General features: G+C 61.0%; 1 protein-coding gene across 6 annotated transcripts in view; it reads right to left on the bottom strand.

The window, feature by feature from the left end:
* Positions 1-25368, bottom strand: part of LOC140398101 (ubiquitin carboxyl-terminal hydrolase 2-like) — a 328354-nt gene that overhangs the window by 236120 nt on the left and 66866 nt on the right. For 4 of the 6 annotated variants that reach the window (XM_072486348.1, XM_072486351.1, XM_072486350.1 and 1 more), the window contains exon 2: positions 11353-11506. The exons of 1 other annotated variant lie outside the window; for it this stretch is intronic. The gene's annotated coding sequence lies outside the window, so the exon portion shown is untranslated. Of the gene's footprint in view, positions 1-11046; positions 11507-25368 lie in introns of all 6 variants that reach the window. One more of the 6 variants, XM_072486349.1, reaches the window with a different exon arrangement.

Here is a 25368-nt window from a genome sequence, read left to right as displayed (position 1 = left end):
CAGGGGGACAGCGTTCGAAGTCCGGGCCGGGGGAGAGTGTTCTGAGTCCGTGCCGGGGGACAATGTTCTTTACCTGGGCCGGGGGACAGTGTTCGGAGTCCGGGTCGGGGGACAGTATTCGGAGTCCAGGCCGGGGGACATTGTTCGGTACCCGGGCCAGGGGACAGTGTCCGGAGTCCGGGTCGGGGGTCAGTGTTCGGAGTCCGGGTCGGGGGTCAGTGTTCGGAGTCCGGGTCGGCGGTCAGTGTTCGGAGTCCGGGCCGGGGGACAGTTTTCGGAGTCCGGGTCGGGGGTCAGTGTTCGGAGTCCGGGCCGGGGGACAGTGTTCAGTACCTGTGCCGGGGGACAGTGTTCGGAGTCCGGGCCGGGGGACAGTGTTCGGAGTCCGGGTCGGCGGTCAGTGTTCGGAGTCCGGGCCGGGGGACAGTGTTCGGAGTCCGGGCCGGGGGACAGTGTTCGGAGTCCGGGCCGGGGGACAGTGTTCGGAGTCCGGGCCGGGGGACAGTGTTCGGAGTCCGGGCCGGGGGACAGTGTTCGGAGTCCGGGCCGGGGGACAGTGTTCGGAGTCCGGGCCGGGGGACAGTGTTCGGAGTCCGGGCCGGGGGACAGTGTCCGGAGTCCGGGCCGGGGGACAGTGTCCGGAGTCCGGGCCGGGGGACAATGTTCGGTACCCGGATCGGGGGACAGTGTTCGGTACCTGTGCCGGGGGACAGTGTTCGGTGTTCGGGTCGGGGGACAGTGTTCGGAGTCTGGGCCGGGGGACAGTGTTCGGAGTCCGGGCCGGGGGACAGTGTTCTGTACCCAGATCGGGGGACAATGTTCGGTACCCGGGCCGGGGGCCAGTGTCCGGAGTCCGGGCCGGGGGACAGTGTTCGGAGTCTGGGCCGGGGGACAGTGTTCGGAGTCCGGGCCGGGGGACAGTGTTCGGAGTCCGGGCCGGGGGACAGTGTTCTGTACCCGGGTCGGGGGACAGTGTTCGGAGTCTGGGCCGGGGACAGTGTTCGGAGTCCGGGCCGGGGGACAGTGTTCGGAGTCCGGGTCGGGGGACAGTGTTCGGTAGCTGGGCCGGGGGACAGTGTTCGGAGTCCGGGCCAGGGGACAGTGTTCGGAGTCTGGGCCGGGGAACAGTGTTCGGAGTCCGGGTCAGGGGACAGTGTTCGGAGTCCGGTCCGGGGACAGGTTTCGGAGTCCGGTCCGGGGGACAGTGTTCGGAGTCCGGGCCGGGGGACAGTGTTCGGAGTCCAGGCCGGGGGACAGTGTTCGGAGTCCGGGCCGGGTGACAGTGTTCGGAGTCCGGGCCGGGGGACAGTGTTCAGAGTCCGGGCCGGGGGACAATGTACTGTACCTGGGCCGGGGGACAGTGTTCGGAGTCCGGGCCGGGGGACAGTGTTCGGAGTCCGGGTCGGGGGACAGTGTCCGGAGTCCGGGCCGGGGGACAGTGTCCGGAGTCCGGGCCGGGGGACAGTGTTCGGAGTCCAGGCCGGGGGACAGTGTTCGGAGTCCGGGCCGGGGGACAGTGTTCGGAGTCCGGGCCGGGGGACAGTGTTCAGAGTCCGGGCCGTTGAACAGTGTTCGGTACCCGGGACGGGGGACAGTGTTCGGAGTCCCGGCCAGGGGACAGTGTTCGGAGTCCGGGTCGGGGGACAGTATTCGGAGTCCGGGCCGGGGGACAGTGTTCGGAGTCCGGGCCAGGGGACAGTGTTCGGAGTCCGGCCCGGGGGACAGTGTTCGGAGTCCGGGCTGGGGGACAGTGTTCGGAGTCCCGGCCGGGGACAGTGTTCAGAGTCCGGGCCGTGGGACAATGTTCGGAGTCCGGGGTGGGGACAGTGTTCAGAGTCCGGGGCGGGGGACAGTGTTCGGAGTCCGGGCCGGGGGACAGTGTTCGGAGTCCGGGCCGGGGGACAGTGTTCGGAGTCCGGGGCGGCGGACAGTGTTCGGAGTCCGGGGTGGGGACAGTGTTCGGAGTCCGGGGTGGGGACAGTGTTCGGAGTCCGGGGCGGGGGACAGTGTTCGGAGTCCGGGGCGGCGGACAGTGTTCGGAGTCCGGGCCGAGGGACAGTGTTCGGAGTCCGGGGTGGGGACAGTGTTCGGAGTCCGGGGCGGGGGACAGTGTTCGGAGTCCGGGCCGGGGGACAGTGTTCGGAGTCCGGGCCGAGGGACAGAGTTCGGAGTCCGGGCCGGGGGACAGTGTTCGGAGTCCGGGTCGGCGGACAGTGTTCGGAGTCCTGGCCGGGGGACAGTGTTCGGAGTCCGGGACAGGGGACAGTGCTCGGAGTCCGGGCCGGGGACAGTGTTCGGAGTCCGGGCCGGGGGACAGTGTTCGGTACCTGTGCCGGGGGACAGTGTTCGGAGTCTGGGTCGGCGGACAGTGTTCGGAGTCCGGGCCGGGGGACAGTGTTCGGAGTCCGGGCCGGGGGACAGTGTTCGGTGTCCGGGCCGGGGGACAGTGTTCGGAGTCCGGGCCGGGGGACAGTGTTCGGAGTCCGGGCCGGGGGACAGTGTTCGGTGTCCGGGCCGGGGGACAGTGTTCGGTACCTGGGCCAGGGGACAGTGTTGAAGTCTGGGCCGGGGGACAGTGTTCGAATTCCGGGCCGGGGGACAGTGTTCGGAGTCCGGGCCGGGGGACAGTGTTCGGAGTCCCGGCCGGGGGACAGTGTTCGGAGTCCGGACCGTAGGACAGTGTTCGGAGTCCGGGCCGGAGGACAGTGTTCGGAGTCCGGGCCGTAGGACAGTGTTCGGAGTCCGGGCCGGGGGACAGCGTTCGAAGTCCGGGCCGGGGGACAGTGTTCGGAGTCCGGGCCGGGGGACAGTGTTCGGAGTCTGGGCCGTAGGACAGTGTTCGGAGTCCGGGCCGGGGGACAGGGTTCCGTACCCGGGCCGGGGGACAGTGTTCGGAGTCCGGGCCGGGGGACAGTGTTCGGAGTCCGTGCCGGGGGACAGTGTTCGGAGTCTGGGCCGTAGGACAGTGTTCGGTGTCCGGGCCTGGGGACAGGGTTCCGTACCCGGGCCGGGGGACAGTGTTCGGAGTCCGGGCCGGGGGACAGTGTTCGGAGTCCGGGCCGGGGGACAGTGTTCGGAGTCCGGGCCGGGGGACAGTGTTCGAAGTCCAGGCAGGGGGACAGCGTTCGAAGTCCGGGCCGGGGGACAGCGTTCGAAGTCCGGGCCAGGGGACAATGTTCTGTACCTGGGCCGGGGGACAGTGTTCGGAGTCCGGGTCGGGGGACAGTATTCGGAGTCCAGGCCGGGGGACAGTGTTCGGTACCCGGGCCAGGGGACAGTGTCCGGAGTCCGGGTCGGGGGTCAGTGTTCGGAGTCCGGGTCGGGGGTCAGTGTTCGGAGTCCGGGCCGTGGGACAGTTTTCGGAGTCCGGGTCGGGGGTCAGTGTTCGGAGTCCGGGCCGGGGGACAGTGTTCAGTACCTGTGCCGGGGGACAGTGTTCGGAGTCCGGGCCGGGGGACAGTGTTCGGAGTCCGGGCCGGGGGACAGTTTTCGGAGTCCAGGTCGGGGGTCAGTGTTCGGAGTCCGGGCCGGGGGACAGTGTTCGGAGTACGGGCCGGGGGACAGTGTTCGGAGTCCGGGCCGGGGGACAGTGTTCGGAGTCCGGGCCGGGGGACAGTGTTCGGAGTCCGGGCCGGGGGACAGTGTTCGGAGTCCGGGCCGGGGGACAGTGTTCGGAGTCCGGGCCGGGGGACAGTGTTCGGAGTCCGGGCCGGGGGACAGTGTTCGGAGTCCGGGCCGGGGGACAGTGTTCGGAGTCCGGGACGGGGGTCAGTGTTCGGAGTCCGGGCCGGGGGACAGTGTCCGGAGTCCGGGCCGGGGGACAGTGTCCGGAGTCCGGCCCGGGGGACAGTGTCCGGAGTCCGGGCCGGGGGACAGTGTCCGGAGTCCGGGCCGGGGGTCAGTGTTCGGAGTCCGGGCCGGGGGACAGTGTCCGGAGTCCGGGACGAGGGACAGAGTTCGGAGTCCCGGCCGGGGGACAGTGTTCGGAGTCCGGGTCGGCGGACAGTGTTCGGAGTCCGGGCCGGGGGACAGTGTTCGGAGTCCGGGCCGGGGGACAGTGTTCGGAGTCCGGGCCGGGGGACAGTGTCTGGAGTCCAGGTCGGGGGACAGTGTTCGGAGTCCGAGCCGGGGGACGGTGTTCGGTACCTGTGCTGGGGGACAGTGTTCGGTACCTGTGCCGGGGGACAGTGTTCGGTACCCTGGCCGGGGGACAGTGTTCGGTACCCGTGCCGGGGGACAGTGTCCGGAGTCCGGGCCGGGGGACAGTGTTCGGTACCTGTGCCGGGGGACAGTGTTCGGTACCTGTGCCGGGGGACAGTGTCCGGATTCCGGGACGGGGGACAGTGTTCGGAGTCCGGGCCGGGGGACAGTGTCCGGAGTCCGGGCCGGGGGACAGTGTTCGGAGTCCGGGCCGGGGGACAGTGTTCGAAGTCCGGGCCGGGGGACAGTGTTCGGAGTCCGGGCCGGGGGACAATGTTCGGAGTCCGGGCCGGGGGACAGTGTTCGGAGTCCGGGCCGGGGGACAGTGTTCGGAGTCCGGGCCGGGGGACAGTGTTCGAAGTCCGGGCCGGGGGACAGTGTTCGAAATCCGGGCCGGGGGACAGTGTTCGGAGTCCGGGCCGGGGGACAGTGTTCGAAGTCCGGGCCGGGGGACAGTGTTCGGAGTCCGGGCCGGGGGACAGTGTTCGGAGTCCGGGCCGGGGGACAGTGTTCGGAGTCCGGGCCGGGGGACAGTGTTCGGAGTCCGGGCCGGGGGACAGTGTTCGGAGTCCGGGCCGGGGGACAGTGTTCGGAGTCCGGGCCGGGGGACAGTGTTCGGAGTCCGGGCCGAGGGACAGTGTTCGGAGTCCGGGCCGGGGGACAGTGTTCGGAGTCCCGGCCGGGGACAGTGTTCGGAGTCCGGGCCGGGGGACAGTGTCCGGAATCCGTGCCGGGGGACAGTGTTCGGAGTCTGGGCCGGGGGACAGTGTTCGGAGTCCGGGCCGGGGGACAGTGTTCGGAGTCCGGGCCGGGGGACAGTGTTCGGTGTCCGGGCCGGGGGACAGGGTTCCCTACCCGGGCCGGGGGACAGTGTTCGGTACCTGGGCCAGGGGACAGTGTTGAAGTCTGGGCCGGGGGACAGTGTTCGAACTCCGGGCCGGGGGACAGTGTTCGGAGTCCGGGCCGGGGGACAGTGTTCGGAGTCCGGGGGACAGTGTTCAGAGTCCGGGCCGGGGGACAGTGTTCGGAGTCTGGGCCGTAGGACAGTGTTCGGTGTCCGGGCCTGGGGACAGGGTTCCGTACCCGGGCCGGGGGACAGTGTTCGGAGTCCGGGCCGGGGGACAGTGTTCGGAGTCCGGGCCGGGGGACAGTGTTCGAAGTCCAGGCAGGGGGACAGCGTTCGAAGTCCGGGCCGGGGGAGAGTGTTCTGAGTCCGTGCCGGGGGACAATGTTCTGTACCTGGGCCGGGGGACAGTGTTCGGAGTCCGGGTCGGGGGACAGTATTCGGAGTCCAGGCCGGGGGACATTGTTCGGTACCCGGGCCAGGGGACAGTGTCCGGAGTCCGGGTCGGGGGTCAGTGTTCGGAGTCCGGGTCGGGGGTCAGTGTTCGGAGTCCGGGTCGGCGGTCAGTGTTCGGAGTCCGGGCCGGGGGACAGTTTTCGGAGTCCGGGTCGGGGGTCAGTGTTCGGAGTCCGGGCCGGGGGACAGTGTTCAGTACCTGTGCCGGGGGACAGTGTTCGGAGTCCGGGCCGGGGGACAGTGTTCGGAGTCCGGGTCGGCGGTCAGTGTTCGGAGTCCGGGCCGGGGGACAGTGTTCGGAGTCCGGGCCGGGGGACAGTGTTCGGAGTCCGGGCCGGGGGACAGTGTTCGGAGTCCGGGCCGGGGGACAGTGTTCGGAGTCCGGGCCGGGGGACAGTGTTCGGAGTCCGGGCCGGGGGACAGTGTTCGGAGTCCGGGCCGGGGGACAGTGTTCGGAGTCCGGGCCGGGGGACAGTGTCCGGAGTCCGGGCCGGGGGACAGTGTCCGGAGTCCGGGCCGGGGGACAATGTTCGGTACCCGGATCGGGGGACAGTGTTCGGTACCTGTGCCGGGGGACAGTGTTCGGTGTTCGGGTCGGGGGACAGTGTTCGGAGTCTGGGCCGGGGGACAGTGTTCGGAGTCCGGGCCGGGGGACAGTGTTCTGTACCCAGATCGGGGGACAATGTTCGGTACCCGGGCCGGGGGCCAGTGTCCGGAGTCCGGGCCGGGGGACAGTGTTCGGAGTCTGGGCCGGGGGACAGTGTTCGGAGTCCGGGCCGGGGGACAGTGTTCGGAGTCCGGGCCGGGGGACAGTGTTCTGTACCCGGGTCGGGGGACAGTGTTCGGAGTCTGGGCCGGGGACAGTGTTCGGAGTCCGGGCCGGGGGACAGTGTTCGGAGTCCGGGTCGGGGGACAGTGTTCGGTAGCTGGGCCGGGGGACAGTGTTCGGAGTCCGGGCCAGGGGACAGTGTTCGGAGTCTGGGCCGGGGAACAGTGTTCGGAGTCCGGGTCAGGGGACAGTGTTCGGAGTCCGGTCCGGGGACAGGTTTCGGAGTCCGGTCCGGGGGACAGTGTTCGGAGTCCGGGCCGGGGGACAGTGTTCGGAGTCCAGGCCGGGGGACAGTGTTCGGAGTCCGGGCCGGGTGACAGTGTTCGGAGTCCGGGCCGGGGGACAGTGTTCAGAGTCCGGGCCGGGGGACAATGTACTGTACCTGGGCCGGGGGACAGTGTTCGGAGTCCGGGCCGGGGGACAGTGTTCGGAGTCCGGGTCGGGGGACAGTGTCCGGAGTCCGGGCCGGGGGACAGTGTCCGGAGTCCGGGCCGGGGGACAGTGTTCGGAGTCCAGGCCGGGGGACAGTGTTCGGAGTCCGGGCCGGGGGACAGTGTTCGGAGTCCGGGCCGGGGGACAGTGTTCAGAGTCCGGGCCGTTGAACAGTGTTCGGTACCCGGGACGGGGGACAGTGTTCGGAGTCCCGGCCAGGGGACAGTGTTCGGAGTCCGGGTCGGGGGACAGTATTCGGAGTCCGGGCCGGGGGACAGTGTTCGGAGTCCGGGCCAGGGGACAGTGTTCGGAGTCCGGCCCGGGGGACAGTGTTCGGAGTCCGGGCTGGGGGACAGTGTTCGGAGTCCCGGCCGGGGACAGTGTTCAGAGTCCGGGCCGTGGGACAATGTTCGGAGTCCGGGGTGGGGACAGTGTTCAGAGTCCGGGGCGGGGGACAGTGTTCGGAGTCCGGGCCGGGGGACAGTGTTCGGAGTCCGGGCCGGGGGACAGTGTTCGGAGTCCGGGGCGGCGGACAGTGTTCGGAGTCCGGGGTGGGGACAGTGTTCGGAGTCCGGGGTGGGGACAGTGTTCGGAGTCCGGGGCGGGGGACAGTGTTCGGAGTCCGGGGCGGCGGACAGTGTTCGGAGTCCGGGCCGAGGGACAGTGTTCGGAGTCCGGGGTGGGGACAGTGTTCGGAGTCCGGGGCGGGGGACAGTGTTCGGAGTCCGGGCCGGGGGACAGTGTTCGGAGTCCGGGCCGAGGGACAGAGTTCGGAGTCCGGGCCGGGGGACAGTGTTCGGAGTCCGGGTCGGCGGACAGTGTTCGGAGTCCTGGCCGGGGGACAGTGTTCGGAGTCCGGGACAGGGGACAGTGCTCGGAGTCCGGGCCGGGGACAGTGTTCGGAGTCCGGGCCGGGGGACAGTGTTCGGTACCTGTGCCGGGGGACAGTGTTCGGAGTCTGGGTCGGCGGACAGTGTTCGGAGTCCGGGCCGGGGGACAGTGTTCGGAGTCCGGGCCGGGGGACAGTGTTCGGTGTCCGGGCCGGGGGACAGTGTTCGGAGTCCGGGCCGGGGGACAGTGTTCGGAGTCCGGGCCGGGGGACAGTGTTCGGTGTCCGGGCCGGGGGACAGTGTTCGGTACCTGGGCCAGGGGACAGTGTTGAAGTCTGGGCCGGGGGACAGTGTTCGAATTCCGGGCCGGGGGACAGTGTTCGGAGTCCGGGCCGGGGGACAGTGTTCGGAGTCCCGGCCGGGGGACAGTGTTCGGAGTCCGGACCGTAGGACAGTGTTCGGAGTCCGGGCCGGAGGACAGTGTTCGGAGTCCGGGCCGTAGGACAGTGTTCGGAGTCCGGGCCGGGGGACAGCGTTCGAAGTCCGGGCCGGGGGACAGTGTTCGGAGTCCGGGCCGGGGGACAGTGTTCGGAGTCTGGGCCGTAGGACAGTGTTCGGAGTCCGGGCCGGGGGACAGGGTTCCGTACCCGGGCCGGGGGACAGTGTTCGGAGTCCGGGCCGGGGGACAGTGTTCGGAGTCCGTGCCGGGGGACAGTGTTCGGAGTCTGGGCCGTAGGACAGTGTTCGGTGTCCGGGCCTGGGGACAGGGTTCCGTACCCGGGCCGGGGGACAGTGTTCGGAGTCCGGGCCGGGGGACAGTGTTCGGAGTCCGGGCCGGGGGACAGTGTTCGGAGTCCGGGCCGGGGGACAGTGTTCGAAGTCCAGGCAGGGGGACAGCGTTCGAAGTCCGGGCCGGGGGACAGCGTTCGAAGTCCGGGCCAGGGGACAATGTTCTGTACCTGGGCCGGGGGACAGTGTTCGGAGTCCGGGTCGGGGGACAGTATTCGGAGTCCAGGCCGGGGGACAGTGTTCGGTACCCGGGCCAGGGGACAGTGTCCGGAGTCCGGGTCGGGGGTCAGTGTTCGGAGTCCGGGTCGGGGGTCAGTGTTCGGAGTCCGGGCCGTGGGACAGTTTTCGGAGTCCGGGTCGGGGGTCAGTGTTCGGAGTCCGGGCCGGGGGACAGTGTTCAGTACCTGTGCCGGGGGACAGTGTTCGGAGTCCGGGCCGGGGGACAGTGTTCGGAGTCCGGGCCGGGGGACAGTTTTCGGAGTCCAGGTCGGGGGTCAGTGTTCGGAGTCCGGGCCGGGGGACAGTGTTCGGAGTACGGGCCGGGGGACAGTGTTCGGAGTCCGGGCCGGGGGACAGTGTTCGGAGTCCGGGCCGGGGGACAGTGTTCGGAGTCCGGGCCGGGGGACAGTGTTCGGAGTCCGGGCCGGGGGACAGTGTTCGGAGTCCGGGCCGGGGGACAGTGTTCGGAGTCCGGGCCGGGGGACAGTGTTCGGAGTCCGGGCCGGGGGACAGTGTTCGGAGTCCGGGACGGGGGTCAGTGTTCGGAGTCCGGGCCGGGGGACAGTGTCCGGAGTCCGGGCCGGGGGACAGTGTCCGGAGTCCGGCCCGGGGGACAGTGTCCGGAGTCCGGGCCGGGGGACAGTGTCCGGAGTCCGGGCCGGGGGTCAGTGTTCGGAGTCCGGGCCGGGGGACAGTGTCCGGAGTCCGGGACGAGGGACAGAGTTCGGAGTCCCGGCCGGGGGACAGTGTTCGGAGTCCGGGTCGGCGGACAGTGTTCGGAGTCCGGGCCGGGGGACAGTGTTCGGAGTCCGGGCCGGGGGACAGTGTTCGGAGTCCGGGCCGGGGGACAGTGTCCGGAGTCCAGGTCGGGGGACAGTGTTCGGAGTCCGAGCCGGGGGACGGTGTTCGGTACCTGTGCTGGGGGACAGTGTTCGGTACCTGTGCCGGGGGACAGTGTTCGGTACCCTGGCCGGGGGACAGTGTTCGGTACCCGTGCCGGGGGACAGTGTCCGGAGTCCGGGCCGGGGGACAGTGTTCGGTACCTGTGCCGGGGGACAGTGTTCGGTACCTGTGCCGGGGGACAGTGTCCGGATTCCGGGACGGGGGACAGTGTTCGGAGTCCGGGCCAGGGGACAGTGTCCGGAGTCCGGGCCGGGGGACAGTGTTCGGAGTCCGGGCCGGGGGACAGTGTTCGAAGTCCGGGCCGGGGGACAGTGTTCGGAGTCCGGGCCGGGGGACAATGTTCGGAGTCCGGGCCGGGGGACAGTGTTCGGAGTCCGGGCCGGGGGACAGTGTTCGGAGTCCGGGCCGGGGGACAGTGTTCGAAGTCCGGGCCGGGGGACAGTGTTCGAAATCCGGGCCGGGGGACAGTGTTCGGAGTCCGGGCCGGGGGACAGTGTTCGAAGTCCGGGCCGGGGGACAGTGTTCGGAGTCCGGGCCGGGGGACAGTGTTCGGAGTCCGGGCCGGGGGACAGTGTTCGGAGTCCGGGCCGGGGGACAGTGTTCGGAGTCCCGGCCGGGGACAGTGTTCGGAGTCCGGGCCGGGGGACAGTGTCCGGAATCCGTGCCGGGGGACAGTGTTCGGAGTCTGGGCCGGGGGACAGTGTTCGGAGTCTGGGCCGGGGGACAGTGTTCGGAGTCCGGGCCGGGGGACAGTGTTCGGAGTCCCGGCCGGGGACAGTGTTCGGAGTCTGGGCCGGGGGACAGTGTTCGGAGTCCGGGCCGGGGGACAGTGTTCGGAGTCCGGGCTGGGGCACAGTATTCGGTACCTGGGCAGGGACAGAATCTGGACAGGGACAGTGTTCCAAAGTCATTGAAGATAATCAAAAGCCTAATTTACTGATCCACCCCGTGTGACACAGGATTCAGATGAACAGACATTTACTGTCAACTTCCCAACACTAATCTGGATCCCTGACAACTTTACCTCAATTTCCCCACAGTAGCCGGAGCTACTGTTAATGCCTCAGCATCAACAACTTGACCTGTCGGTGTGGGACAGTTGGCCTTTTTAACCATGCTCCCCTCTCCTCCGCACCCATTACCAATCCTGCCCCCCCCCCCCCCCCCGCCAGTTTGTCCTGCTCCCTCCCCACAGACCCTGACAAAAGGGCTGTCAGAAGCCGGCTGGGTTATTGCTAAAAGTGTTGCCCTGTCTCGGGGCTGCTGCAGCTTGTCCAGGCTCAACACACTTCCTGCAAATCAAAGTGAGGGACCGCCAGAGCCTGGACATATTAGAATGTAACCGTCTGTCAGCAATGGAAATTGATTGTTTAAATCCACTTGCATTGTCAAACTCTCTCTCATTTAAACCAGGGTTTGGTGTACGAACTGTAATAACTTATAGCCACGTCCAGACTGAGGGAGACAAGCACAGACACAGAGAGTACAGGGATGCTGAGGCAGGGGAATGCACTGCTCACATTACACATCAAACCTGCATTTACATAGCGCCTGTCTTGTTCTCAGGAGGTCACGATGTGCTTCACATTCAATCACTTCTCAATCACCAGTTGTAATGAACTTGATCCACTAACAGCAATTGTCTCCACAAATGTCCCACTGTCAAGTTAAGAATCAATGAAGTTGATGTGAGCCGGGAGTCACGTTTAATCCACTCTGTCAGCTGACAGATTTCATTCCTAAATGATCGAAATGCTTTGAACAATCTGACAGCTTCCGGCTGATTTTCACTGACATCAGCTTCTTATTTCCGGATTTCTTTTTTTAAATTCAGTTCCAATTCTACTCACATTGTGTCACTGACGGGGGACAGCAACATAACCCCAGCAGCACGGCAAGATCATGTGGACGGAATGAGCCCTTAATACCTTTTGGTGGCTTCAGTTACAGGTGGAATGTTGGCTGGGGACTTCGGAAAGCACACGTTAATTCATTCACCTCCACCTGCGAGAGCAGAGCGGCATCTCATTTAGCACAAAATTCAGAAGATACACATCCAACAGTGTGACACTCCCTCAGCAGTGACCCTCTGACAGTGCGGCACTCCCTCAGTACTGACCCTCTGACAGTGCAGCACTCCCTCAGTACTGACCCTCTGACAGTGCGGCACTCCCTCAGTAGTGACCCTCTGACAGTGCGGCACTCCCTCAGTACTGACCCTCTGACAGTGCAGCACTCCCTCAGTACTGACCCTCTGACAGTGCGGCACTCCCTCAGTACTGACCCTCTGACAGTGCGGCACTCCCTCAGTACTGACCCCCTGACAGTGCGGCTCTCCCTCAGTACTGACCCTCTGACAGTGCAGCACTCCCTCAGTACTGACCCTCTGACAGTGCAGCACTCCCTCAGTACTGACCCTCTGACAGTGCGGCACTCCCTCAGTACTGACCCTCTGACAGTGCGGCACTCCCTCAGTACTGACCCTCTGACAGTGCGGCACTCCCTCAGTAGTGACCCTCTGACAGTGCGGCACTCCCTCAGTACTGACCCTCTGACAGTGCAGCACTCCCTCAGTACTGACCCTCTGACAGTGCAGCACTCACTCAGTACTGACCCTCTGACAGTGCGGCACTCCCTCAGTACTGACCATCTGACAGTGCGGCACTCCCTCAGTACTGACCCTCTGACAGTGCAGCACTCCCTCTGTACTGACCCTCTGACAGTGCGGCACTCCCTCAGTAGTGACCCTCTGACAGTGCGGCACTCCCTCAGTACTGACCCTCTGACAGTGCAGCACTCCCTCAGTACTGACCCTCTGACAGTGCAGCACTCCCTCAGTACTGACCCTCTGACAGTGCGGCACTCCCTCAGTACTGACCCCCTGACAGTGCGGCTCTCCCTCAGTACTGACCCTCTGACAGTGCAGCACTCCCTCAGTACTGACCCTCTGACAGTGCAGCACTCCCTCAGTACTGACCCTCTGACAGTGCGGCACTCCCTCAGTACTGACCCTCTGACAGTGCGGCACTCCCTCAGTACTGACCCTCTGACAGTGCAGCACTCCCTCAGTACTGACCCACTGACAGTGGGACACTCCCTCAGTACTGACCCTCTGACAGTGCGGCACTCCCTCAGTACTGACCCTCTGACAGTGCAGCACTCCCTCAGTACTGACCCTCTGACAGTGCGGCACTCCCTCAGTACTGACCCTCTGACAGTGCAGCACTCCCTCAGTACTGACCCTCTGACAGTGCAGCACTCCCTCAGTACAGACCCTCTGACAGTGCAAGCACTCCCTCAGTACTGACCCTCTGACAGTGCGGCACTCCCTCAGTACTGACCCTCTGACAGTGCGGCACTCCCTCAGTACTGACCCTCTGACAGTGCGGCACTCCCTCAGTAGTGACCCTCTGACAGTGCGGCACTCCCTCAGTACTGACCCTCTGACAGTGCAGCACTCCCTCAGTACTGACCCTCTGACAGTGCAGCACTCACTCAGTACTGACCCTCTGACAGTGCGGCACTCCCTCAGTACTGACCATCTGACAGTGCAGCACTCCCTCAGTACAGACCCTCTGACAGTGCAAGCACTCCCTCAGTACTGACCCTCTGACAGTGCGGCACTCCCTCAGTACTGACCCTCTGACAGTGCGGCACTCCCTCAGTACTGACCCTCTGACAGTGCAGCACTCCCTCAGTACTGACCCTCTGACAGTGCGGCACTCCCTCAGTACTGACCCTCTGACAGTGCAGCACTCCCTCAGTACTGACCCTCTGACAGTCCAGCAGTCCCTCAGTACTGACCCTCTGACAGTGCAGCACTCCCTCAGTACAGACCCTCTGACAGTGCGGCACTCCCTCAGTACTGACCCTCTGACAGTGCAGCACTCACTCAGTACTGACCCTCTGACAGTGCGGCACTCCCTCAGTACTGACCATCTGACAGTGCGGCACTCCCTCAGTACTGACCCTCTGACAGTGCAGCACTCCCTCTGTACTGACCCTCTGACAGTGCGGCACTCCCTCAGTACTGACCCTCTGACAGTGCAGCACTCCCTCTGTACTGACCCTCTGACAATGCAGCACTCCCTCAGTACTGACCTCTGACAGTGCAGCACTCCCTCAGTACTGACCCTCTGACAGTGCAGCACTCCCTCAGTACTGACCCTCTGACAGTGCAGCACTCTCTCAGTACTGACCCTCTGACAGTGCGGCACTCCCTCAGTACTGACCCTCTGACAGTGCGGCGCTCCCTCAGTACTGACCCTCTGACAGTGCGGCACTCCCTCAGTACTGACCCTCTGACAGTGCGGCGCTCCCTCAGTACTGACCCTCTGACAGTGCGGCACTCCCTCAGTACTGACCCTCTGACAGTGCGGCACTCCCACAGTACTGACCCTCTGACAGTGCAGCACTCCCTCAGTACTGACCCTCTGACAGTGCAGCACTCCCTCAGTACTGACCCTCTGACAGTGGGACACTCCCTCAGTACTGACCCTCTGACAGTGCGGCACTCCCTCAGTACTGACCCTCTGACAGTGCAGCACTCCCTCAGTACTGACCCTCTGACAGTGCGGCACTCCCTCAGTACTGACCCTCTGACAGTGCAGCACTCCCTCAGTACTGACCCTCTGACAGTGCAGCACTCCCTCAGTACTGACCCTCTGACAGTGCAGCACTCCCTCAGTACAGACCCTCTGACAGTGCAAGCACTCCCTCAGTACTGACCCTCTGACAGTGCAGCACTCCCTCAGTACTGACCCTCTGACAGTGCTGCACTCCCTCAGTACGGACCCTCTGACAGCGGGTTATGCTCTCAGGATTGGCCTTCCCTCACTGTTAGCCTGTCTGGTGGGCTCACGTCCCTGTGTGGAGGTTGATTACACGGCCTTCTGACTCAGGGTTAAGAATACTGCGCAGCGAACCACTCTGATTGTCTCAAAACCAAACTGTGGGAACAGGTTCAGCGAGTTCCTCAATCCCAAACAGGTGATTCTACCCACAAGTCCAGAGTGACACATTCTGCCAAAGGAATGTGAGCCATGTTGCAACCAACGGCCTAACTCCCAGCTCTGCAGCCTGGAGCCACACCCAACCAATACCGACAGGCTCATGATATCATCAGTCTGATGGAGTTCTGGATGGGATAAGCATATACAAACCACCTTCAGTGGCTCTATCAAAGCAGAAATTCCCAGGACACTGGGATCCACTCCCCAACTTGCCAGAGTATTGCTGGCGTGTTCAGTGTTACTGAAGTTAAAAGTGAAGCACATTGTGGGAGCTGTGACTCATACTCTATCTGACCATCAATTCCCACGAGACAGAGAGTTGAAGTGAACTGTGGCTTTAATAAGCTAGAATTGTGCCTGCCTGCGACTGCTCTGCACTGAGGGCCGCCTGCAGGGCAGCAGCTCTATATACCTCCCCTCAAGGGGGCGGAGCCAGGGGTGGAGCCCACAAGGGCACCAACATGATACAATGCAGTGTAATACATACAATGGTCCATAGGTGGAGCCCACAAGGGCAACAACATAGTACAATGCAATACAGTGGTGAATGGCTGCCATAATACATTCACCACATTCACCCCCTATTAAGAAAAGTCCAGGGGGGGTGAAATGGCTCACAGGTTTAGTCTGTCCGACACCCTGATCATGCGCTGCGATCGACTGAGTTCTGGTTTCGCTGCGGGCACGGGTGTGGACTCTGGGAGCGTGTCTTCTGGAGCTTCATCCCTGTAGGTCGGCGATGGTGGTAGGGGGTATAGTAGGGGGGGTGAAGGCCATGTAGGGGCGGGGGTGCTGTTCGGTGTAGGTTAGGGCGGTAGGTGGTGGTCATAGGGGCCCTGCGGGTGCCAGGTCCCGGAGGGAGACTGTATCTTGTCGACCGTCGTGGTGCGCCATGTAGGCATACTGGGGGTTGGCGTGAAGGAGCTGGACCCTCTCGACCAGGGGGTTGGGTTTATGGCTCCTGACGTGTTTGCGGAGCAGGATGGGCCCCGGTGTAATCAGCCAGGCCAGAAGTGAGACCCCGGAGGTGGAACTCCTCGGGAAATCAAATAGGCGGTCATGAGGGGTCTCGTTTGTGGCCGTGCAAAGTAGGGACCTAATGGAGTGGAGTGCGTCGGGGAGGACCTCCTGCCAGTGGGAAACTGGGAGATTCCTGGACCGTAGGGTCAGGAGGACGGCCTTCCCTACCGTCGCGTTCTCCCTCTCCACCTGCCCATTTCCCGGGGGGTTGTAGCTGGTAGTCCTGCTCGAGGCGATGCCCTTGCTGAGCAGGTACTGACGCAGTTCGTCGCTCATAAACGAGGAGCCCTGGCCACTGTGGACGTACGTGGGGAAACCGAACAAGGTGAAGATACTGTGCAGGGCCGTAATGACGATGGCCGCGGTCATGTCGGGATAGGGGATTGCAAAGGGGAAGCGGGAATACTCGTCAACGACTTTGAAAAAATACGTGTCGATACTGAGGCGTTCAAAGGGCCGGGATGCCTTTCCCAGGTGGGCCTTATCCGGTCGATAGAAGTGCGTTTACACTCCGCGCAGATTGGGCAGTCCCTGATCATGGCTCTGACCTCCTCGGTGGAGTAGGACAGGTTGCGGGCCTTGATGTAGTGGGCGAGCCGGGTGACCCCCGGGTGGCAGAGGTCGTTGTGGATAGCACGTAGTCGGTCATCTTGCGCGCTGGCGCATGTGCCGCGGGACAGGGCATCTGGAGGCTCGTTGAGCTTCCCAGGACGATATACTATATCGTAATTATAGGTGGAGAGTTCGATCCTCCACCTCAAGATCTTATCGTTCTTGATCTTGCCCCGCTGCATATTGTCAACCGTCGGTTGGTGATGAGCGTAAGCCTCCTACCAGCGAGGTAGTGCCTCCAGTGCCACACAGCTTCCACGATGGCTTGGGCTTCTTTTTCGACTGAGGAGTGTCGCATCTCAGAGGCGTTGAGGGTTCAGGAGAAAAAGGCAACTGGCCTGCTCGCCTGATTGAGGGTAGCGGCGAGGGTGACCTCTGACGCGTCGCTCTCCACCTGGAAGGGGACGGACTCGTCCACCGCGCACATCACGGCTTTGGCGATGTCCGCCTTGATGCAGCTGAAGGCCTGGCGGGCCTCAGTCGCCAGTGGGAAGATGGTGGCCTTGATTAGTGGGCGGGCTTTGTCCGCAAAGTTGGGGACCCACTGGGCATTATAGGAAAAGAACACGAGGCATCTTTTCAGGGCCTTGGGGCAGTGGGGGAGGGGGAGTTGCAGGAGGGGGCGCATACGGTCAGGGTCGGGCCCTAGGACTCCGTTTTCCACGACATAGCCGAGGATGGCTAGTCGGGTCATGCGGAAAACGCATTTCTCCTTGTGAGAAGTGAGGTTGAGGGCTTGGGCGGTTTGGAGAAACGTCTGAAGGTTGGCGTCGTGGTCCTGCTGGTCGTGGCCGCAGATGGTGACGTTATCCAAGTACGGAAGTGTTGCCCGCAGCTCGTACTGGTCCACCATTCGGTCCATCATTCTTTGAAAGACCGAGACCCCGTTTGTGGTGTTGGGTGCTCTGGTGCACAGATGAGCCAACACAGTTGTATGTGGTACAACTCTATTTTATTTTAACTCTTATAATACAGTTCGTTCTGGATACTCTGCACGTGCTGTCTCCCTGAGTGTGTCGTGTAGCAGGTCTGTCCTGGTCCTCCTCTCCAGCTAATACTGACCACCAGGTGTCGTGTTTGTGCTTTTATATCTTTCTGTGATTGGTTGTGGTGGTGTGTGTTCTGATTTGTCTGTTGGTGTGTCTATCATGATGTGTGTGTTTGAATATCATGACATCCCCGCTTTTTGCAAAGATATGTGCCTACGTGGTTATAAATATAATCGTGTCGTGAGTGCATCTAAGAGTGTGTGTGTGTGTTGTGTACAGCGTGTGTATATGACGTAACTATTTACATGGGGCGATGTCGGGTGCGTCACACTAACAAGGTTGTACCATAACAAAACATGAATGCGAGAAAAAAAAAAACTTGAACATTGGTCCGGTCAGACGATATCTGGAACGATAAACAACAACAGGTTATAATACAGAAGTGTTTGACTTTTTGAACGTATGAACAGCGTTATAAGTCCAGTCTAACGGGTGACCGCCTCAAGAATAGGCTGGTCCTCAAGCCGGTTCAGCTGTGGAGATTTGGGTTCACACTGGTTCACCCTGGACTGTTGGAGGTGATGCTGTTGCCGAAGTCTCTACTTTTCCATTTGTTGTACTTCGTGCAGTGCTTGGTTTTTCATTCGTGCAAATATAACATTCAACATCTTTGTTAGTGTTGCCTTGGCTGTGGTTTGGTTCTGGTGGCGATGGAAGGGGCATGATCCGTGGCATCTCCACAAAGTCATCCTTGGGAACCAGTGGAGGATCCGGCGTGTGCGTACGGTTCAGTTGCGAGCGTGGAAGGCGGCGCAAGGCTCGCCGATTGCGCCTACGCACCAATCCATCCGCCCTGCATGCCAGGAACAAGGTGGAGTCTTTTTTCTTTTTATGTTTGTGGTGGACGGCATCTTGTAGCCGATGGGTCGTTGCCATCGAAGTAGCACCATCACTAATATCATGCAAGGCGATGACTGTGCCAGATGTGGAAGTTGGCCGAGACCGTGCACGCTGGTTCCGGCCACCTGCTGTGCCGGAAGGGCGACTCCGCAGAGAAACGTTGAAGCATGTCGCCTTGGAGAGAGAATTGTTGCTCGCATCAACGTCTGGCGATGGCGCGAATTGGTGTGTCCGTCTTGGACCGCCGGTGCTGTTCGCCACTGCCGACCCAGTGGGACTACCACGCGATCCATTCCCTGTCGCCGTGGCATCCGCCGTCACCCTGAGCGTGCCATCACCGAGGCCGCGACACCGCCCGTCCGGAGCAAGGTCTGGCGTGCGCGAATCAGAGTCGCCGCTTGGCTGCTCCCCATCTGGAGTCCGGTCTGCCTTCCGTCGATGCTCCCCGTCCGGAGTCCCAACAGGTTCACTGGAGGCAGCCGAGATTCCCTGAAGCTGCACTTCTGGAGTCGGAACATGCAGGAATGCACCAACCAGTGGAGAGGCTCGAGCCATCGAGGGTGGAAGCGGTGCGCCGCCACCGCAGTCGTCAGTGGTCCCACCGTGATCGTCGAGTGCCTCGGTACGCACTAGGCGAGGTCTGTCACCTTGCACCTTTTGCATGGGAAGTGGGATGCTGTCGTCACTCGTCTCACATCCCGTGGATAGATCCTCATTAGCAGCTTGCTGTTCACTAGGGTTGGGTAAATTGTCAGAGTTTTCATCTGGTGGTGCACACCATGACGGTGGACTGTCATTGTCTTGCCGTTGTCCTTCATTTGGGCTTTTCTTCTTTGAAATTTTAAATCTTCCCCCAGACATTGCAGAACCTTGTTTATTACCCCCAAATTCTCCCATATGTATGGTCTCGAATATAGGATCCAATTTTTCTATCGACATTGTACTATTTTCCAAAGAACATTCCGTTTCACTTTTCTTCTCAGGTACCTCATATGTATCTTTGTCTAATGTACATGCCTTCATGGTCTCTGGGTCTGATTTTGCTGGGACTGGCATGGTCACAGTCTCTCTTTTACTGTTCTCAATTGCCCACATTATACTCCCCATACATAACTGCTTAATCACTGGGGTTAGTGTGGTACAATGGATAATCGGGTCGACCTTATCTGCATCTTCACCATTAGTGGAAAGCACACTTGGTTCACTTGAAACTGCTGCGGGTTTTAAATTCGTTATCTGGCTACTCGATGTCGGTGTCCTCAGGATTCTTGCTCCAATGTTCTGCTCATTTATCAGTGGAGTGTGTATAGGTTCAATGCAATTAATGTTCCCCTCAAGGTTTGAAGAGTCATTACTGACTAACTGCTGGTCTCCGAAGTTGGGACTTTGCGGCGTTGTGTTGAAGGGAGACATTTGTCCCTGCTGTAGATATGATTCAGGTTGTGTTATTTCCATTACCTGAGGATCAATGTCTTGTCCATTTTTTCGATCTGTACTAAAACACTGGCAATTCTCAGTCTGCTCCTTGCAAGTTAAACATTCAATTAATTTCTTTAGCAAATCCTCAGCATCCTTCTGTGACCGTGCAGCATTATTAATCTCTGTTTGGCTATAATGATCCTGAAGGTCAGCGCATAAACCTTTTTTCTTCGGGCTTGGAAGAGGCGATTCCTTTGGCTTGTCTTCAGTTGGGCTTGAACAGTCTTCAGCGCTGTGCCCTTCATTGTAGCATGAGAGACCGTCATGATCATGCTGCTGTGTAGTGGAGCATGGTAGGCTGTTATAGCCTTCTTGCTGTTCACGTGAGCATGGCAGACTTGCATCGTCTGCCGCTGGTTGGTCAGGAGAGGTTACTAGACCCTCATGGTCTTGTTCCTGCAAGGACCGCACATTGGAGTCTTGCGTTGCTTCTATCGTGGAGGCTGTCCACGAGCTCTCTGTGGAGGCTTGTGACACTGGAGTCACTTCTTGTTCGTGCAAGGACTGCGCTCTGGAGTCTTGCGTTGCTTCTATCGTGGAGGCTGTCCACGAGCTCCCTGTGGAGGCTTGTGACTCTGGAGTCACTTCTTGTTCATGCAAGGACTGCGCTCTGGAGTCTTGCAAGTCTTCTTTCATAGAGTTGGACCACGCTCTGTGTGGCAGCAGGGCGCTCTCAGTGTGCTTGCAGCGCTCCCTGTCTGTTAATGTCAGGCTGCAGCATCATCCGGTACTGATAAGTTGGGACGTCATATCTGCTGGATTGAAGATCCTCAAATCCGAAAAATGAATCCGCATCTGCGTCGGATTCAATGTGGGGGCCGCCAATGTGCAACACGAAAGGTTCATCCGAGTCATAGTCGCATAGGACCACGGAGCTATCATTGGGCTCGCGAGGTCCGGAAACACTGTAAAGATCGTCATCGAAGTATTCGAGGTCGGAATCATCGGCTTGTGCGTAGGTAACTGCTTGTCGGAGGGTTCTTCGGAGGTCAAATTCATCTCCTTGGTCAATTTGCGGCAATGTGCTGTCATTCCAGGTGAGGGAATGTTGTTTTACAGCTTTAACAGATTTTTGTTTTTTTGATTTGGGACGTTTCCATTTTAAATTGGTGCAGTCTGGGGCCTCTGACATCCTGACGCTCGGTATGTAGCACGTAGGAAGCGACTGCGCATGCTCAGATCGCTGTTTCTTTACCGATGGCCGTTTTCTTGACTGCGCATGCGCAGCATCTCGCGCATGCGCAAACGAAACTTCCGGTTCTGCGTACTGCTCGCGCAACTGTGCTAGCGTGATACCTTTAGCAAGATGGCCGCCGACCTCGACCCAGCCTTTTCTCAGGCCCGGGATTTCGGGCTCCGGGATCCCAGCCACGAGGTGAGTACTGCAGCTTTTCTTACCTTTACTTGCCGATTGGAGTGCGTTTTCTGCACAGTACTTGGAGAATTTGTCCAGGACTGCCTGGTAATCGTACCTTTGCTGCCTCCTGAAGAACCTGAACCTTGTGAATATTTCTCTTGCCCTTGCACCGGCGATGGTGAGGAGAAATTCAATTTTTTCGCTATCATCCAGGTCTTGGAGTTCAGCTGCCACCAGGAACAATTCGAACACTTGCGGAATCGCCGCCAGTTTTCGCGGAGATCGCCGTAGCACTGGAGCGGCTGCGGAACCGCGAGCTCTATCATTTTGCCTGGGTACTGCTGGTTGTCTCTGTACACTGAGGTATGCCGGCAGGTATCGATCCACTCCTGTACCATGTGGTGTTGGGTGCTCTGGTGCACAGATGAGCCAACACAGTTGTATGTGGTACAACTCTTTGATTTTAACTCTTATAATACAGTTCGTTCTGGATACTCTGCACGTGCTGTCTCCCTGAGTGTGTCGTGTAGCAGGTCTGTCCTGGTCCTCCTCTCCAGCTAATACTGACCACCAGGTGTCGTGTTTGTGCTTTTATATCTTTCTGTGATTGGTTGTGGTGTTGTGTGTTCTGATTTGTCTGTTGGTGTGTCTATCATGATGTATGTGTTTGAATATCATGACACCGTTGATGACGCCGAAGGGGACCCGGACGAAGTGGAAGAGGCGGCCGTCTGCCACAAAGGCTGTGTAGTGGCGGTCCCCCGGTCGAAAATCGAACCTGGGACCCTGGAGCTGTGAGACAGCAGTGTTAACCCGGGTCCTTGGCACTGTGAGACAGCTGTGTTAACCCGGGTCCTGGGCACTGTAAGACAGCAGTGTTAACCCGGGTCCCTGGCACTGTGAGACAGCAGTGTTAACCCGGGTCCCTGGCACTGTGAGACAGCAGTTTTAACCCGGGTCACTGGCACTGTGACAGTGTTAACTCAGGTCCCTGGCACTGTGAGACAGCAGTGTTAACCCGGGTCCCTGGCACTGTGAGACAGCAGTGTTAACCCGGGTCCTTGGCATTGTGAGACAACAGTTTTAACCCGGGTCGCTGGCACTGTGAGACAGCAGTGTTAACCCGGGTCCTTGGCACTGTGAGACAACAGTTCTAACCCGGGTCGCTGGCACTGTGAGACAGCAGTGTTAACCCGGCTCCTTGGCACTGTGAGACAACAGTTTTAACCCGGGTCGCTGGCACTGTGAGGCAGCAGTGTTAACCCGGGTCCCTGGCTCTGTGAGACAGCAGTGTTAACCCGGGTCCCTGACACTGTGAGACAGCAGTGTTAACCCGGGTCGCTGGCACTGTGAGACAGCAGTGTTAACCCGGGTCCTTGGCACTGTGAGGCAGCAGTGTTAACCCGGGTCCCTGGCACTGTGAGACAGCAGTGTTAACCCGGGTCCCTGGCACTGTGAGACAGCAGTGTTAACCCGGGTCCTTGGCACTGTGAGACAGCAGTGTTAACCCGATACCCTGGCACTGTTAGACAGCAGTTTTAACCCGGGTCCCTGGCACTGTGAGGCAGCAGTGTTAACCCAGGTCCCAGGCACTGTGAGACAGCAGTGATAACCCGCGTCCCTGGCACTGTGAGACAGCAGTGTTAACCCGGGACCCTGGCACTGTGAGACAGCAGTGTTAACCCGGGTCCCTGGCACTGTGAGACAACAGTGATAACCCGGGTCCCTGGCACTGTGAGACAGCAGTGTTAACCCGGGTCCCTGGCACTGTGAGACAGCAGTGTTAACCCGGGTCCCTGGCACTGTGAGACAGCAGTGTTAACCCGGGACCCTGGCACTGTGAGACAGCAGTTTTAACCCGGGTCCCTGGCACTGTGAGGCAGCAGTGTTAACCCAGGTCCCAGGCACTGTGAGACAGCAGTGATAACCCGGTCCCTGGCACTGTGAGACAGCAGTATTAAACCGGGTCCCTGGCACTGTGAGACAGCAGTGTTAACCCAGGTCCCTGGCACTGTTAGACAGCAGTTTTATCCCGGGTCACTGGCACTGTGAGACAGCAGTGTTAACCCGGGTCCTTGGCACTGTAAGGCAGCAGTGTTAACCCGGGTCCCTGGCACTGTGTGGCAGCAGTGTTAACCCGGGTCCCTGGCGCTGTGAGACAGCAGTGTTAACCCGGGTCCCTGGCACTGTGAGACAGCAGTGTTAACCAGGGTCCCTGACACTGTGAGACAGCAGTGTTAACCCGGATCCTTGGCGCTGTGAGACAGCAGTGTTAACCCGGGTCCCTGGCACTGTGAGACAGCAGTGTTAACCTGGGTCCCTGGCACTGTGAGACAGCAGTGTTAACCCGGGTCCCTGGCACTGTGAGACAGCAGTGTTAACCCGGGTCCCTGGCACTGTGAGACAGCAGTGTTAACCCGGATCCTTGGCACGGTGAGACAACAGTTTTAACCCGGGTCGCTGGCACTGTGAGGCAGCAGTGTTAACCCGGGTCCCTGGCACTGTGAGACAGCAGTGTTAACCCGGGTCCCTGGCACTGTGAGGCAGCAGTGTTAACCCAGGTCCCAGGCACTGTGAGACAGCAGTGTTAACCCGGTCCCTGGCACTGTGAGACAGCAGTATTAAACCGGGTCCCTGGCACTGTGAGACAGCAGTGTTAACCCGGGTCCCTGGCACTGTGAGGCAGCAGTGTTAATCCGGGACACTGGCACTGTGAGACAGCAGTGTTAATCCGGGACCCTGGCACTGTGAGACAGTGGTGTTAACCCTGGTCCCTGGCACTGTGAGACAGCAGTGTTAACCCGGGTCCCTGGCACTGTGAGACAACAGTTTTAACCCGGGTCGCTGGCACTGTGAGACAGCAGTGTTAACCCGGGTCCTTGGCACTGTGAGGCAGCAGTGTTAACCCGGGTCCCTGGCACTGTGAGACAGCAGTGTTAACCCGGGTCCCTGGCACTGTGAGGCAGCAGTGTTAACCCAGGTCCCAGGCACTGTGAGACAGCAGTGATAACCCGGGTCCCTGGCACTGTGAGACAGCAGTGTTAACCCGGGACCCTGGCACTGTGAGACAGCAGTGTTAACCCGGGTCCCTGGCACTGTGAGACAGCAGTGATAACCCGGGTCCCTGGCACTGTGAGACAGCAGTGTTAACCCGGGTCCCTGGCACTGTGAGACAGCAGTGTTAACCCGGGTCCCTGGCACTGTGAGACAGCAGTGTTAACCCGGGACCCTGGCACTGTGAGACAGCAGTTTTAACCCGGGTCCCTGGCACTGTGAGGCAGCAGTGTTAACCCAGGTCCCAGGCACTGTGAGACAGCAGTGATAACCCGGTCCCTGGCACTGTGAGACAGCAGTATTAAACCGGGTCCCTGGCACTGTGAGACAGCAGTGTTAACCCAGGTCCCTGGCACTGTTAGACAGCAGTGTTATCCCGGGTCACTGGCACTGTGAGACAGCAGTGTTAACCCGGGTCCTTGGCACTGTAAGGCAGCAGTGTTAACCCGGGTCCCTGGCACTGTGTGGCAGCAGTGTTAACCCGGGTCCCTGGCACTGTGAGACAGCAGTGTTAACCCGGGTCCCTGGCACTGTGAGACAGCAGTGTTAACCAGGGTCCCTGACACTGTGAGACAGCAGTGTTAACCCGGATCCTTGGCGCTGTGAGACAGCAGTGTTAACCCGGGTCCCTGGCACTGTGAGACAGCAGTGTTAACCTAGGTCCCTGGCACTGTGAGACAGCAGTGTTAACCCGGGTCCCTGGCACTGTGAGACAGCAGTGTTAACCCGGGTCCCTGGCACTGTGAGACAGCAGTGTTAACCCGGATCCTTGGCGCTGTGAGACAGCAGTGTTAACCCGGATCCTTGGCGCTGTGAGGCAGCAGTGTTAACCGCAGTCCCTGGCACTGTGAGGCAGTAGTGTTAACCGCGGTCCCTGGCACTGTGACACAGCAGTGTTAACCCGGGACCCTGGCACTGTGAGACAGCAGTGTTAACCCGGGTCCCTGGCACTGTGAGACAGCAGTGTTAACCCGGGACCCTGGCACTGTGAGACAGCAGTGTTAACCCGGGTCCCTGGCACTGTGAGACAGCAGTGTTAACCCGGGTCCCTGGCACTGTGAGGCAGCAGTGTTAACCCAGGTCCCAGGCACTGTGAGACAGCAGTGTTAACCCGGGACCCTGACACTGTGAGACAGCAGTGTTAACCAGGGTCCCTGGCACTGTGAGACAGCAGTGTTAACCCGGGACCCTGACACTGTGAGACAGCAGTGTTAACCCGGGTCCCTGGCACTGTGAGACAGCAGTGTTAACCCGGATCCTTGGCACTGTGAGACAACAGTTTTAACCCGGGTCGCTGGCACTGTGAGGCAGCAGTGTTAACCCGGGTCCCTGGCACTGTGAGACAGCAGTGTTAACCCGGGTCCCTGGCACTGTGAGGCAGCAGTGTTAACCCAGGTCCCAGGCACTGTGAGACAGCAGTGTTAACCCGGTCCCTGGCACTGT

The sequence above is a fragment of the Scyliorhinus torazame genome, chromosome 21, assembly GCF_047496885.1.
Source record: "Scyliorhinus torazame isolate Kashiwa2021f chromosome 21, sScyTor2.1, whole genome shotgun sequence".
In the NCBI taxonomy this organism is placed as follows: domain Eukaryota; kingdom Metazoa; phylum Chordata; class Chondrichthyes; order Carcharhiniformes; family Scyliorhinidae; genus Scyliorhinus; species Scyliorhinus torazame.
This window is presented reverse-complemented; position numbering and strand designations above follow the sequence as displayed.